The 16,909-nt window shown below is 40.8% G+C and overlaps 1 protein-coding gene across 7 annotated transcripts in view; it reads left to right on the top strand.

The window, feature by feature from the left end:
• Nucleotides 1–16,909, top strand: part of LOC132391113 (inositol polyphosphate-4-phosphatase type I A) — a 238,540-nt gene that overhangs the window by 96,942 nt on the left and 124,689 nt on the right. For all 7 annotated transcript variants that reach the window (XM_059963892.1, XM_059963893.1, XM_059963896.1 and 4 more), the window contains one exon: nucleotides 12,512–12,596. The gene's annotated coding sequence lies outside the window, so the exon portion shown is untranslated. The remainder of the gene's footprint in view (nucleotides 1–12,511; nucleotides 12,597–16,909) is intronic.

The following is a 16,909-nucleotide window of genomic DNA, read 5'->3' as shown; positions in this document are numbered from 1 at the left end:
ATGGCAATGGAAGTCAAAATAATGTTTTTTAAGTAAGTGAAAAATGAATTGCAGAGGACATGGTTGAGTATGGAGGTGCAAGACATGGCAATGATGTCATGGACTTTGGTGGAAGAAGTAAATGGGCTTACTATTATTTAGATGGGGAGAGGATTCATAATGCATTGATGCAAATGGACTTGGGAGTCCTTGTGTAAGATACCCTAAAGGTAACCTCCAGGTTGAGTCAGTGGTGAAGAAGGCCAGTGCAATGTTGGCATTCATTTCTAGAGGTACTGAATAAAAGAGCAGGGATATGATATTGAGGCTCTATAATGCACTCGTGAGACCACACGGAGTATTGTGTGCTGTTTTGGGCTCCTTATTTTAGAAAGGATATACTAACATTGGAGAGCGTTCAGAGAAGATTCATGAGAATGGTTCCAGGAGTGAAAGGGTTACCTATGAGGAACATCTGCCAATTCTTGGACTGTATTCCCTGAAGTTCAGGAGAATGAAGGGGGATCTCACAGAAACATTCCAAATGTTAAAAGCCCTGAACAGATTGGATATGGCAAAGTTATTTCCCATGGTAGGGTAGTCCAGGATAAGAGGGCATGACTTCAGGATTGAAGGACATCCATTTAGAACAGAGATGAGGAGAAATTACTTTAGTCAGAGGGTGGTAAATTTGTGCAAATTTGTTGTCATGAGAGACTGTGGAGGTCAAGTCATTGGGTGCATTTAAGACAGAGATAGGTTCTTGATTAGCCAGGGCATCAAAGGGTATGGGGAGAAGGCAAGGGAGTGGGGATGACTGGAAGAATTGGATCAGCCCATGACTGAATAGTGGAGCAGACTTGATGGGCCGAATGACCTAGTTCTGCTCCTATATCTTATTGACTTATGATTTCAAATAATTGCTCTACCTTGAATTTGTGTTCATTAAAGAAGAGATGTAAATGCAGACATTGCTTTTGAAGATCAGATGTTTTGAGAGGAAATTCAGCATCTTTAAAAACAGAAAATCACCAAGCTTGCATCAAATGGGTTGTTGTTCCTCTCCACGCATTGTGGCACATTGGGCAACAACCTTGCCATTTCTTTAGCATTTGTCTTTTTTAATGAGGTTGAGTTGCCAGATCTACCCAGCATGGGTAGAAACCGTGCCTAGAGCCAGCTGGATTCAAATCCAGGACCACATGCCTCAAAGTCCAGTACGGATGCCACTACACCACCGGCTAGGACATTAAATGCACAGCTAGCTGTTAAGTGAAGAGAGAGAAAAAATGGAGACTCTTGCCTCAGTTTTCCATTTCCATTTGTTTACAGGACTGAAAGGCTATTAATAAGGAAAAGAGAGCAATTTCTGTCTGGGCACACAAGAGTACAGCTGCTGAAAATGGACAGTTGTCATTTCAGGGTGAGGCTCTTCCTCTGGACCACTGGAGGCTAGATGGATTGGCTCAATGCAAAAGCATTGAATACCCATTTCCTTCCACAGATGTCACCTGATCTGACTTGCTCAAGAAGTTTGAATTTTACTCTAAATGCAATCTGGTTAGATTAATAGAAACATAGAAAACCTACAGCACAATACAGGCCCTTCGGCCCACAATGCTGAGCTGAACATGTACTTACTTTAGAAATTACCTAGGGTTACCCTTAGCCCTCTTTTTCTAAACTCCATGTACCTATCTAGGAGTCTCTTAAAAGACCCTATCATATCTGCCTCCACCACTGTCACTGGCAACCCCTTCCACGCACTCACCACTCTCTGCTTTGAAAAATAACCTACCCCTGAAATCTCCTCTGTACCTACTTCCAAGCACCTTAAAACTGTGTCCTCTCGTGTTAGCCATTTCAGCCCTGGGGGAAAATGCCTCTGACTATCCACACAATCAATGCCTCTCATCATCTTATACACCTCTATCAGATCACCTCTCATCCTTTGTCGCTCCAAGAAGAAAGGGCCAAGTTCACTCAACCTATTCTCATAAGGCATGCTCCCCAGTCTAAGCAACATCCTTGTAAATCTCCTCTGCACCCTTTCTATTGTTTCCACATCCTTCCTGTAGTGAGGTGACCAGAACTGAGTATAGTACTCCAAGTGGGGTCTGACCAGGGTCCTATATAGCTGTAACATTACTTCTCAGATCTTGAACTCAATCTCACGATTGAAGAAGGCCAATGCCCTGTATGCTTTCTTAATCAAACAGTCAACCTGCGCAGCAGTCTTGAGAGTCCTATGAACTCGGACCCCAAGATCCTTCTGATCCTCCACACTGCCAAGAGTCTTACCATTAAAACTATATTCTGCCATCATATTTGACCTACCAGAATGAACTGCCTCACACTTAATTGGATCGAACTCCTTCTGCCACTTCTCAGCCCAGTTTTGCATCCTATTGATGTCCTGCTGTACCCTCTGACAGCCCTCCACACTATCCACAACACAACCCAACCTTTGTGTCATCATCAAATTTACTAACCCATCCCTTCACTTCCTCATCCAGGTCATTTATAAAAATCAGAAAGAGAAGGGGTCCCGGAACAGATCCCTGAGGCACACCACTGGCCCCCGACCTCCATGCAGAATATGACCCGTCTACAACAACACTTTGCCTTCTGTGGGCTAGCCAGTTTTGGATTCACAAAGCAAGGTCCCCTTGGATCCCATGCCTCCTTACGTTCTCAATAAGCCTTGCACACAGGGTACCTTATCAAAAGACTTGCTGAACTCCATATACACTACATCTATTGCTCTACCTTCATCAATGCATTTAGTCACATCCTCAAAATATTCAATCAGGCTTGTAAGGCACGACCTTAATACTAATATTTAATTTTAATACTAATAATTAATTTTATACTTAATACTAGTAATTAGTAGTCTCTAAACAGTGAGAAAATTCAAAAATCAAAGGTGCACAGGGACTTTGGGAATCTTTGTACAGGTTTCCCTAAAGGTTAACTTGCCGGTTGAGTCAGGCAGGCAAATGCATTCATTTTGAGAGGACTGGAATATAAGAGCTAGGATGTCACCCTTGGAGTATTGGAAGCAGTTCAGACCCCTTATATATGAAAATCGAGCTAGCAACTCCGGTTGCTTAACAGGATTAAATCTTAAGGTGTTGTAGGAAACATACTGGCATGAATAGAGGATTGGCTGATAGGCAGGAGACAGCAAGTGGGAATAAAGGGGGCCTTTACAAGTTGGCTGCCAGTGACTAGTGGTGTTCCTCAGGGATCAGTATTGGGACCACTAATTTTCACTTTGTCAATGATGTAGATGATGGCATTGATGGTTTTGTGGCAAAGTTTGCAGATGATACAAAGATAGGTGGTGCGATAGGTCATGCCGAGGAAGTAATGTGATTGCAGCAGGATTTAGACAAATTGGAAGATTGGGCAAAAAAGTGGCAGATGGAATACAGTGTTGGGAAATGTACAATAATGAATTTTGGTAAAACAAACAGTAGTGCAGATTATTACCTAAATGGGAGAAGGTTCAAACATAAGAATGGCAGAGGGACTTAGGAGTCCTCGTGCAAGTCTCCTCAAAGGTTAATTCACAGGTTGAGTCTATAGTAAAGATGACATTCAATATTGACATGTATTTCAAGGGGAATAGAATATAAAAGCAAGAAATAATGCTCAGCCTACATAAGACAATAGTCAGGCTGCACTTGGAGTGTTGTCAACAGTTTTGGGCCCCTCATCTCAAAGGATTTGTTGTCATTGGAGAGAGTCCAGAGGAAGTTCACAAGGATCATTCTGGGAATGAAGGGCTTAACATGTGAGGAGCTTTTGGCAGCTTTGGGACTGTACTCAGTGAATTTAGAAAAATGCGTGGGTATCTGATTGAAACCGAGCAAATATTGAGAGGACGAGATAAGGTGGATATAGAAAGGATGTTTCCTCTGGTGGGAGCATCCAGAACAACAGGGCACAGCCTCAAATTGAGGAGCAACCTTTTAGAACAGTAATAAGGAGGATTTTTCTTATTGTAGCCAAAGAGTGGTGAATCTGCGGAATCTTCTGCTACAGGCAGTGATAGACGCCAAGTCTATGGGTATATTCAAAGAGGAAGCTGATAGATTAGGGCATCTGGGGATATGGTAAGAGGCCATGTGTACAAGGTTAAATGGGATCTGGGATCAGCAATGATGAAATGGCGGAGCAGACTCAGTGGGTTGAATGGCCTAATTCTGCTCCTTTGTCTTGTGATCTTATGGTCTTAAAAGATGTGCTGGCAAAGGGAAGGTCCAGTGGATGTTTACGGGAATGATTCCAGGAATGAAAGGGTTATGAGCAGCACTTGATGGCTCTGGGCCTGTACTCCGGAGTTTTGAAGAATGGTGGGGGGAGGGGGAAACCGATCAAATATTGAAAGGCCTAGATAGAGGGGGTAGAGAGAGTATTTTCAAAAGTGGACCAGAGGCTGTAGCCTCAAAATAGATGTCCATTCAGAATAGAGATGTGGGCGAATTTCTTTAGCCAGAGGGTAGTGAATCTGTGGAAATCATTGCCAGGGCAAGTCATTGAGTATATTTAAAGCAGAGGTTGATAGGTTCTTGTTAGTCAGAGCATCAATGGTTATAGTAAGTAGGCTGGAATGCAGTTCATTGGGATAATAAATCAGCCATATTGGAATGGCAGAGTAGACTCGATGGGCTAAGTGGCCTAGTTCTTCTCTCTCTGACTTATAGTTTTATTATGGTCTAAAAATTATTGGAACATTTTTAAAGGATGGTATAACTTAACTTAAAAAGCAAGATTTAATCAGGTAGATTTGTTAAGCAAAGGCTTTATCTTACAGACTAGATTGAATTTTTTTGCTAATGAAGCAAGTGGCAATGAATGCAGAGTATTTGATTTTGGATAAGCATTTGGAAAGGTCCTATATGGCAAATCCATCAAAAAATGAAAACCTACAGAAATCTAAGGAAAATAAGCCGGAAATGTCATCTGTACTTGTTTCCATAGATGCTCTGGCCTGCTGAGTTCCTCCAGCATCATGTGTGTATTGCTCAGATTTCCAGCATCTGCAGATTTTCTGTTGGTTGTTGAATGCAAAATTGACTTAATGAAAGGAAGCAAAGTGCAATTGTCTTGGCTTTGTGGGCCAAGTGAGGCAAGACTGGGATAATTTTTTTGATAATTAAGTTTGTTGAAAATTTTAATTAGTATATAAAATTTTTAGGCCTAGACAGGCCTAGACACTTAGCAGGGAGCACATTAACTAGACTGCATGTGGGAATATCAGAATCAGGTTTAATATCACTGGCATATGCCATGAAACAAGAAACTATATCATAAGAAATATATTAAAAAATTAAATACTGAAAATTTTAAAAAAATTCAAGCATTTCAAATTGCCACTGGACACCGATCAAACTCAAACATGCTTATTGAGATTTAAACACAAAAGGCTACAGATGCAGGAAACCTGGAATAAGAACAGAAATTGCTGAAGATATTCAGTAGGTTAAACAGTATCCATGAAAATAAAAATAGAGCAAATGTTCAGATTAATAACTTCTCATCAGAATTAGAAAACTAAAAAAAAACAAGCATGTTTTAAACATAACCCTAAGGCAGGTACTAACCCTTTGACCCACAATTTTGTGACAAACCAATTAGTAACCAAATGGCCAGCTAAACTACTCCTTACTGCCTATACAATGCCCATATCCTTCCATTTTCTTCATATTCATGTGCCTATCTAAGCATCTCCTGTAAGTCCCTAATGTACTTGTCTCTACCACTAACCCTGGCAGCACATTCCAGTCATCCACCAGCCTGGGTTTAAAAAAAAAACTTGCCTGTCACATCTCTTTGAAAACTAACTCCTCTCACCTTAAATGCGTGCCCTCTGGTATTAAACATATCAACCATGGGTAAAGATGCTGTCTGTCTACTCTAATTTGCCTCTCATAATCTTACTAATCTCATCAGATCTCCCCTTAGCCTCTGCCGCTCGAGAGAAAACAACACAAGTTTGTCCAACCTCTTGTTATAGCACATGCTCTAATCCAGACAATACCCTGGTAAACTCCTTATGCTCTTTGTCCAAAGCCTTGACAGCCTATCTAGAGTTTTATGAATCTGCAGCATAATTTGCTGACTTTTGAACTCAGTGCCTGACTAATAAAAGCAAGCATGTAATATACCTTTTTAATCATCCTATCAACTTGTGTAGCCATTTTCAGGGAGTTATGAACATGGATTCCAAGATCCCTCTGCTCATCAACATTGTTAAGTGTCTTGCCATTAACAGTGTACTGTTTCTTTATATTTGACCTACCAACTTCACATTGGCTGGGTTAAACGCTATCTGCTATTTTTCCACCTATATCTGCAACTGATCTATATGCTGTTGTGTTCTTTGCCAGTCTTCTACACTATCCACAACATTACCAATCTTTGTATCATCTGCAAACTTACTAACCCACTCATCTACGTTTTTATCTAGGTTATTTACGTACATCGCAAACAGCAGAGGTCCCAGTACAGATCCCTGCAGAACACCACTAATCACAGACCTCCATCTAGAGCAGGAGTTCCCAACCTTTTTTATGCCATTTACCAATATCATTAAGTAAGATGTCCGTGGACCACAGGTTACGAACCCCTGATCTAGAATAAGTTCCTTCAACAACTGCTCAGGCCAGTTCTGAAACCAAATGGCAAATTCACCATGGATACCATGAATCTTAATCATCTTGATGGTCCTCCCTGAGCGACCTTGTCAAGTGCCTTACTAAAATTCATTTAGGGAACATCCACAGCTCTACTTTCAAACATCAACCTCATAATCTCATCAGAAAAACTCAATAAAGTTAGTAAGACACTACTTGACCTGTACAAAACCATTCAGACTCCCTTTAATTAACCCATGGTTTTCCAAATGCTCATAAATCCTATCCCTAGACTGATCTATAGTTCCCAGGATTATACCTGGTTCCCTTTTCAAATAATGGAACAACATTAGCTACTTGCCAGTCCCCTGGCACCTCATCTGTAACTATGAAGGATATACTGGTCATGGCCCTAGTAATCTTTGCTCTTGTGTCTCTCAATAACCTGGGGTATATCCCATCAGACCTTGGGGACATATTCACCTTATTGCTCTTAAAGAGACTCAACACTAAATCCACCTTTACTTTGAAATGCCCTAGCATATCAATATGCTCCTCACTGATCTCTTTATCATCCATATATTTCTCCCTGGAAATGTTGATGTAAAGTACTCATTAAGGACCTTAGCCACATTCTTCACATCCAAGCAAATGCTTCTTTCTTTATCCTTGAGTGGTCCCACCCTCTCCTTAGTTATCCTCTTGCATGATGTATGTATAGAATGCTTTGGGATCCTCTTTAAACCTACTTTGCCCTTCCTGACTTCCCTTGTTGAGTTATTTTCTGGCTTCCTTCCTTGAGGTCTGATTGGTTCTAGCTTCCTGAACTTTACAAACTTTCCCTTTTTCTTCTTGACTAAATTTATCACCACTCTCAACACCTAAGGTTCTTTTACCTTACCATCCTTTTCCTTCCTTCTGACTATCTGTTCTATCCTCTTTGCAGTTAGTCTTTAAATGCCCTCCACATGTCGGATGTGGATTGCCCAAGAACAGCTATTCCTAATTAATACCACCCAGTTCCAACTTAAAAAGCTCTCTTAATCTGCCCTGTTCCAGTTTAATACTCTCCCATAAGGTCCATACTTATCTTTATCTGTGGCTTACTTAAAAATTAAGGAGTTGTGGTACTGTTCCCGAAATGCTCACTCACTGAGATGACAGTCAGCTGGCCAGGCTCATTACCCAACACCAGGTGCAGTACAACCCCACCTCTTGTTGGAATATATACAGATTAATTTAAGAAACCACAACAACCACCCCTCCCCCCGGATGCACCAATAAATTCTGCCTTATTTAAACTATTTGCACTAAGAAGGTCCCAGTTTATAATAGGGAAATTGAAGTCCCCCGTGACAGCAACCCTATTGTTTTTGCACTTTTCCTTAATCAGCCTGCACACATGTTCTTCAATGTCCTAGTGGCTCTTGGAGGAGGAGGGGCCTGTAGTACAATTCCATCAGAGTGATTGCACCCTTCCTATTTTTGAGTTCTACCCATATAGACTTAGTGGATGAGCTCTCCACAGTGACACTCTGAGTGTGAAGCTGTGATGTTGTCCCTGATTAGTAGTGCAATTGCGCCACCTCTTTTACCTCCTCCTCGATCTTTTTTAAAACATCTAAACCCTGGGACATTAAGCACCCATTCCTATCCCGTTTCTCAACCAAGTCTTTGTAATGGCCACAACATCGTAGTTCCATGTATTGATTCATGCTCTGTTCATCACATTTACCCATAATGCTAGTATTAAAATATACACACTTAAACCTTCCCTCTCATCATATCTGTTACTGACCCTAACATCAGCCTCTCTATCCCTCCACTTTCTGACCTGGTGCTCTGGTAGCATGCCCTTGTTATAGTTTTAAACTTCCTGAGTAGCACTAAGTGAACATTCTGCCAGGATATTGGTGCCCTTCCAGTTTAGGTGGAACCCAACCCTCCTGTATAGGTCACTCTTGCCCCTGAAAAGGATCCAATGATTCAAACACCAGGAACTCTGCTGCCTGCACCAGTTCCTCAGCCATTCATTCATCTGATTTGTCATCCTAATCCTGCCCTGACTAGCACATGCCACTGGGAGTAATCCAGAGATTATTATCTTGGAGGTCCTGCTTTTCTCCCTCTTTCCTAACTCCCTGTACTCTCTGTGCAGGACTTCTTCTCCCTTTCTACCTATGTCATTGGTGCCATTGTGTACCATGGCCTCTTGCTTGCATCACCCTCACCCTTGAGAATATTCTGCTGCTGCTTTAGGACATCCTGGACCTCAGCATCTTGGAGGCAACACACCATCCTGGTGTTTCTTTCACAGCTAATCACTTGTCTGTCCCCCTAGCTATTGTGTGTCCTATCACGATCACTCGGCCTAACTTTACTGTCACTCGCTGAGCCTCGGAGCTGGCCACATTGCCTCTGGCTTCTGCTACTGTCTCCTCATAGCTCAACTCCCAGCAGTATCCAAAAGAGTATACTTGTTGCTGAGGGGAATTGCTTACATAACTAATTCCAGTGAGTTATCTAGTTCTTTCTAGAACTAGATAAAGATTAGCATCAAATTAGGAAGAATTGTTTTCTTCAGGTCAAGAGCAAACTGTAACAATGGGCCTAACAGGGCAATTCTGCTTGTGGCTATTTGGCAGGAGGTTGAAACAGGGTATGCTGTTTCAATAGATCAGCCATGATCATATTAAATGGTAATAGAGTGTTGATTATGTTAAATAGCACATTCCAGTTCCTTTACTAGACAGAAAGATACAATTTTGATGTATCATTTATGCTATAAATTCTTCCTGAAGCCTTGTATGATTTTGTCATGTATGTCAGTATGCATAGACAAAGATTGCTCTTTGCATTAGAACACAGTAAAAATGGAGGGTGGGGGGGGGGGGGAGAGAGCAATGTATTTCACGGCTTCGTCACTTCTCTCTAAATATTTATCAAAACCTTTAGAGAATGTATTGTATTAAAATGCAGTTAAATTCAACTTTGAATTGTACACCATCAAAAAGCGCCCTACAGCCCAGTATATCTGTGTGAGCCATGATGCCGATACAAATTATTTCCATTGGCTTGTAGTAAAACATGACCAAAAGTTGTAATTACTTTGCACAAAGCAAGGTCAAAAACAAATACATACAGATAATTGATCTTAGTTACTGCAAAGACGATAGTTAGCCAGGTCATATGTGGCATGTAAAGCCTTCTTGAAATTTTGATTTTTTTTTAACTGAGTTCAGAACTGGATAGATTTGAACACTCAGGAAAAGGACATTAACAATGGATTATGCTACTTTGACCTTCAGAGCAGAATTGGGTTAATTGAAAAATCAATGCTTTGTACTGAAACCAGAGTACTTTGTATTACGTGAAAATGATGTCTTACTGGATTGTGGTACCTTACAAGTGCAAAGGCTGAACTGCAGAAGAAATTACCCTGTTTTACATGATTTTCCTCAAAGGGCAACAGTGGTTTACTAACGAGAACGAATACAGTCAGCCCTCCTTATCCGCGGGGGATTGGTTCTGGGACTCCCCGCGGATACCAAAAAATACGGATGCTCAAGTCGGTGGTCTTTAGGACCCGGCAGAGCTCCGGACCTTATTTAACCTGTCTCAGTATGGAGGACTTTAAGACCTGGCGGAGCTCGGGACCTGCCGCCCCCAGTGTTTCTCTTACGGAAGACGATCATGATTGAAAATAAAGTGGAAATAATAAAGCGGCCGGAAAGAGGTGAAACGCCATCAGTCATTGGAAAAGTGATAGGCACAGTCTGTCAACGATAGGAACAATTTTAAAGGATAAAGTGAGAATAATGGAGCATGTGAAGGCCCTGCCCTGATGGAAGCTGCAATTATTACTAAGCAATGCAGTGGTTTAATTATTGAAATACATACTTTTCTTAAGTGTTTTATATGCATAGAAAGGTAAAATATGTACTATATACTAAGACAAACGTTTGACTAACTAATGCTAAATAATACCGGATATACCTGTTCCGACTTAGAGAACTTTTGTTTTTTTTTTCGATTCCCAATCCCTGGTAACCTATGCACATCTTCCCATATACTTTAAATCATCTCTAGACTACTTATAATACCTAATGCAATGTAAATGCTTTGTAAATAGTTGTTATACTGTATTGTTTAGGGAATAATGACAAGAAAAAAGTCTGTACGTGCTCAAACAACAAGGGCTGGAGAGAGAACATCCAGGTTTTCCTGATCCATGGTTGGTTGAATCCACGCATGCGGAACCTGCGGATAAGGAAGGCTGACTGTACCAGAAAATTTCAAGGAACAAATAGAGTGTTTCCTTCTGTACTAGCACAGTGCAATTTATTTGTAATTTCTTACAAATTGTATTTGGCTTCTAATTTATGGGTAATTTGATTGGAACTATAAGTCTACAAACTCCTGTGGTTGATTCTATTAAATTTTACTTTCAGGAGCTTTAACACCAATCATCAAAATACTGAACCAGGCAGTAATCTAGCATCAGTGGGAGTGGATGGAGGGGAGGAATTATTGATGTCTCAGGTTGAAACGCTGCATCGGGGTTGTCATTAATACACTTAAAGTAGTTTTAAATCTTTTTCAAAATGCACTGAGGGCAGAGTGTAAAACAGTGAATCAAGCTTTTATGACATCTTGTATAACATATCTTACTGTAACAGCAGCAACTTGTACCCCAGATGACATAGGAGCAGAATTTGGCCATTAAGTCCATTGAGTCTACTCCGCCATTCCTTCATGGTCGATTTTATCATCCTTGTTAAACACATTCTCCTGCCTTCTCCCTATTTGATACCTTTGCTAATCAAGAACCTGTCAATCTCCGCCTCAAATATATCCAATGACTTGGCTTCCACAACTGTCTGTGGCAAAGAATTACATAGATTTCCATCCTCTGCCAAACTTAGTAGATGAAGGTCCTTAATAATTGACTTGTGCAGTCTGTTTTGCAAACTAGTTCAGTGCTGTTACAGTGATCAGATTTCTATAGATAAAATTATTATAAATGTCTGAAGACTGGTCTTCCTCAGATCATACTCAAGTTCAAGGTTGTCATTCAACAGTACACGTGTATACTGACAAACAAACCAACGCTCTTCTGGAGCAAGATGCACAACACAGTACATATAACTCATACAGCGCACTCTTCTGAAAAGAACTTTTGACAATATTTTATAACTGGACCATAATAAGTCTGGAGTATTGTTAAATTCCTTCTAAATACAGAAAAACCGTGCAAACTTTGGCAAATACAAAGACATTATGCTGAAAATACTCAGTAGATTAGGCAGCATTTGTGGAAGGAGTACCTAAATCATTAACTCTTGCTCTTTCCACAATATATTACTTGCTTTCAGAATTTTCTGTTTTATTTTGTTGTAGATTTCTTGTATCTGCAGCTTTTGCGTTGTTTTTTTTTTGTGTTTTAAAAAAAATCCTTTGTAGACCTGCAAATGAATTTACATTTTTCAGTTTACAGAGCACATTCCTGGAAGTGTATCTCTGCAGTGGACAAGCAAACACATCATTATATTTAGGTGAAATGTAATGGCTCAGGTGTGAAACTGTGTCCTCTTGAACAATGAAAAATGTCCATCAGTACAGTTAGACTCCCAATTTTTGTCTGCAGGAAAGCAATGCGATGTGTGTAGTGTACCATTCTTATAGGTTTATCACAGTATCAGTTTGATTTATGCTCTTATGTTTTAGTGCTAAATAAGCATATAGCTAATATTTAAAGAAGTTGAGAGAGGCCAAAGAGAGAAACCAACCAGAGTAAATCATTCCTCACCTTATGATGCTGGAGTAAAAGTGTTTCGACAAAACACAAGTGCAGGTTTATAAATTTTCTTTTTCTTCTTTTTTCAAAGGTGGATCGTGAATGTAGAAAATCTAATTTTAAGATGATGAAATGCAGAGACGTTCAATAACACAAGCAAATCAATCCTGCCATATGTAAGTAATAGATTTGTACATGATCATTTAATGAATCTGACAAATGTTTACAATTTACAAGTCTGATTCCATGCATGTTTTTTTCTAATTTCTATATTACTGAAGAAGTTTGGCTTAATACTTTTAAGTAATGGTGTTGTTATACATTACCTTGTAGTTTGGAAGAAACAAGGCTATCCAACTTGGTTCCTCTAAAACAGATCATTAGATTCTTCTTCCCAATTTCTAGGGCAATTACTTGAACTATCATTATTCTCCAAGATGTATTTAGGCTACTGTTGCTATTGTTAGTGAAATTTGACACAAGAAAGTACACACAATTATCATTTTCCTTTTACTGTGGTAATCCCTTATAGGACTTGCTACAAAGTTAATACATCAGGAGTGAGTAAAGTATTCTCTTTAAATGTAACTAAAGAAAATCAGAGATTGATAAAGTCTAGAAAAATGTTGTTTGGACCATTGACTTATAATGTTTCTTGTAAGGGATATCAGATGAACCACAGCTCTTTTTTTTTTGCATACATGGGACCTTAGAGTGCAGAATTGATGGATCTGTAATAAATTCTCTAGTAGCTTGGTAATCCTCAGTGGAATATGGGCACTGGGGCCCCACTGAGAATGCAGTTTCCGGGTGAAGATTTCTTCACCTTTAAAGCTGTACCTCCCTTATCATTATTCAGTTTCTTTAGTTTCACACTGTCTCTGGTTCTTTTGCCAATTATTCATATATACATTTGTCCGCTTGTAATCAGTCCTTCTGCAGTAAGAAACAGTTTCCTCCTTTTTACTACTCCAAAGTATTTAAAATTTTTGAGAACTTCTTGCTAAGTCTTTCCTGAACATTCTCTCCTTCCAGAGGACTCAATTGCTTGTCTCCATAGTATTGAAGTTGCTATTATTTTGATAATGTTTTTTGTTCCCTTTGAAACTCACTGAGATCCTTTCTAAAGTAAAGTGCACAGAATTGGCCTTGACGTTCAGGCTAAAGCGCAATTAATATTTTATATGAAGTTTTCACATAATTTCTTCATTTTTATTGTCTTTAAAAAAAAGCAAGATTCTTCAATGCCTTTAAAGCAACATTTTCAATTTGTCCTTCTGCTTGAGTTTGTTTAAAGTTCAAAGTAAATTTATTATCAAACTATATATATATGTCACCATGTACAACCCTGAGATTCACTTTTTTGCAGGCATAATCAGTGAATCCAAGAACTATAATAGAATCAATGAAAGACCACATCCGACGGGGAGGACAAACAAGCAATATGCAAAAGACAACAAACTCTGCAAATCCAAAATAAGAAAACATAATAGTAAATAAATAAACAATAAATATTGAGAATATGAGAGGAGTCTTTGAAATTGAGTCCATAGGTTGTAGAATATTTCAGTGATATGGCAAGTGGAGTTGAGTAAAGTTATCCCCTTCGGTTCATGAGCCTGATGGTTGTGTGGTAAAAACTCTTCCCAAACCTGGTGGTGTGAGTCCTGAGGCTCCTCTACCACCTTCTTGATGGCAGCAGCTAGAAGACAGGAGGACCTAGATGATGGGAGTCCCTGATGATGGATGCTGCTTTCCCATGACAACTCGCCACATAAATGAGCTCAGTGGCAGGGCCAGCTTTACCTATGATGGACTGGGCTATATCCATTATTTTTGCAGGATTTTCCATTCAATGGCATTGATGTTTCCACACCAGGCCATGATGCACCCACTCAATATACTCTCCACCATACATCCATAGAGGTTTATCAGAGCTTTAGATTTCAGGCTGAACCTTTGCAAGGTACTCAGGAAGTGGAACTGCTGCTTGCTTTCTTCTTAGTTTCACTAACGTGCTGGGCTCAGGATAGATCCTCTGAAACGATAACAGCAAGGAATTTTAAGTTGTTGACACTCTCTACCTCTGATCCTCCCATGAGGTCTGGCTCAAGGAGCTCTGGTTTCCTCCTCCTGAAGTCAATAATCAGCTCCTTGGTCTTGCTCACATTGAGGGAGAGATTGTTATATCACCACTAGCCAGATTTTCATTCTCCCTCCTTTTTGCTGATTCGTCACCACTTGTGATTCAGCCAACAGCAGTGGTTGAATATGGCACTTGAGCTGTGTTAAGCTTCACATTCATAAGCATAAAGTGAGTAAAGCTGGGGGCTAAGGGTGGTACACCTGTGCTGATGGAGATTGTGGAGGAGATGTGTTTGCCAATCTTAACTGACTGGGGTTTGCAAGTGAGGAAATCGAGGATGTGTAGCTTAGGTTTTGAAATGATGCTCTATATACCACAGTTCAAATCATATTTATAAATAAAACTTGTTAGGAACAACACTATGCTTTTTCACCTGGAAGAAAAATTATCTGTTCCTTTAAGTCTCTAGTGCAGCATTATGACAAAGCTATTACAGTTAATGCCTCATTGAGTGGTGATCCAGCTTCAGTCCTGGCCCCTTGTGCTGCCTGGGTGGAGGTTGTACTTTCAAGCAACACACAAAAATGCTGGAGGAACTCAGGCCATATGAGGAGTGTTTGGCAGCCTTGGGCCTGTACTCACTGGAATTTAGAAGAATGCGGAGTGATCTCATTTGAAAGGACTAGATAAGGTGGATGTGGAGAGGATGTTTCCTGTAGAGGGGATATCCAGAACTAGAGGGCACATCCTCAAAACTGAGAGGTGACCCTTTAGAACAGAGGTAAGGTGGAATTTTTTTTTTAACCAAAGAGCAATGAATCTGTGGAATGCTCTGCCACAGACTGCGGTGGAGGCCAAGTCCATGCGTGTATTTAAGGTGGGAGTTGATAGTTTCCTGATCAGTCAGGGTATCAGAGGGTATGTGGCTGTGTGGGTCCTAATGCCCTTCCCTTGGACAACATCGGTGGCGTGGAGAGGGGAGACTTGCAGCTTGGGCAACTGCCAGTCTTCCATTAAAAAAAACCTTGCCCAGGCTTGCGCCTGGAAGCTTTCCAAGGTGTAAATCCATGGTCTATTGAGAATAACGGAGGCCTACATACATACATTCTATGGCCTAATGGCCAGGTGGCATCTATGGGAAAGAGCACCATCAACATTTTGGTCCCAGACCCTTCAGCAGGACTGGAGAATAAAAGATGAGTAGATTCAAAAGATTGGGGGGGAGGGGGAGAGAAACACAAGATGATAGGTGGAAGGGGTGAGGTAAAGAGCTGAAAAGTTGATTGGTGAAAGAGATGTAGGGCTAGAGAAGAGAAAATCTAATAGGAGAGGACAGAAGGACATGGAAGGAAGCAAAGTGGGGAGGAGCACCAGAGGGAGGCAATGGGTAGGCAAGGAGATAAGATGAGAGAGTAAGAAGAGGATGGAGTATGGTGGGAGGCCATTACTGGAAGATCAAGAAATTGATGTTCCTCGCATCAGGTTGGAAGCTACTTGGACGGAATATAATGTGTTGTTGCTCCAACCTGAGTGTGGCTTCATTGCGACAGTAGAGGAGGTCATGGGTTGACATATTGGAATGAGAAGTGGAATTGAAAAAGGTGGCTACTGGGAGATCTTGTTTCTTCTGGCGGACAGAGTGTAGGTGCTTGATGAAGCAGTCTCCCAATCTATGTTGGGTCTCACCAGTGGGGTACAATAGGGTCTTTTAAGAGACTCTTGTATAGGTACAAGGAGTTTAGAAAAATAGAGGGCAATAGGTAACCCCAGGTTATTTCTAAAATAAGTACATGTTCAGCACAGCATTGTGGGCTGAAGGGCCTGTATTGTGCTGTAGGTTTTCTATGTTTTTAATATACAGGGGGCCACACCAGGAGCACCAGACACAGTGTATGACCCCAACAAACTCACGGTTGAAGTGATGCCTTACCTGAGAGGAATATTTGGGGCCCTGAATGGTACTGAGGGAGGAGGTGAAGGGGCAGGTGCAGCACTTACTTCACTTGCAAGGGTAAGTACCAGGAGGAGCACAGTGGGGAGAGGCGAATAGATAAGGGAGTCACGTAGGGAGTGATTACTGCGAAAAACAGAAAGTTGGGGGGGGGGGGGGTAGAGATGTGCTTGGTGGAGAGATCCTGTAGGAGATGGTGGAAGTTACGGAGAATTATGTGGTGGATATGGCATGGTAGGTGAGGCCAGGAAGAACCCTATCCCTGGTAGGGGAGCAGGAGGATGGGGTGAGAGCAGATGTTTGTGAAATGGAAGAGATGTGGTTGAGGGCAGTGTTTATTTAGCTGGTCCATTTCTGACACCTCCCTCCCCTTTCTTGATCCCTCTGTCTCTGGAGACAGCTTATCTACTGATGTCTATTATAAACCCATGGACTCTCACAGCCACCTGGAC

This window comes from Hypanus sabinus, chromosome 3, assembly GCF_030144855.1.
Source record: "Hypanus sabinus isolate sHypSab1 chromosome 3, sHypSab1.hap1, whole genome shotgun sequence".
Taxonomy (NCBI): Eukaryota; Metazoa; Chordata; class Chondrichthyes; order Myliobatiformes; family Dasyatidae; genus Hypanus; species Hypanus sabinus.
Note: the sequence above shows the minus strand (reverse complement) of the source record. Positions and strands in the feature narration are given on the sequence as shown.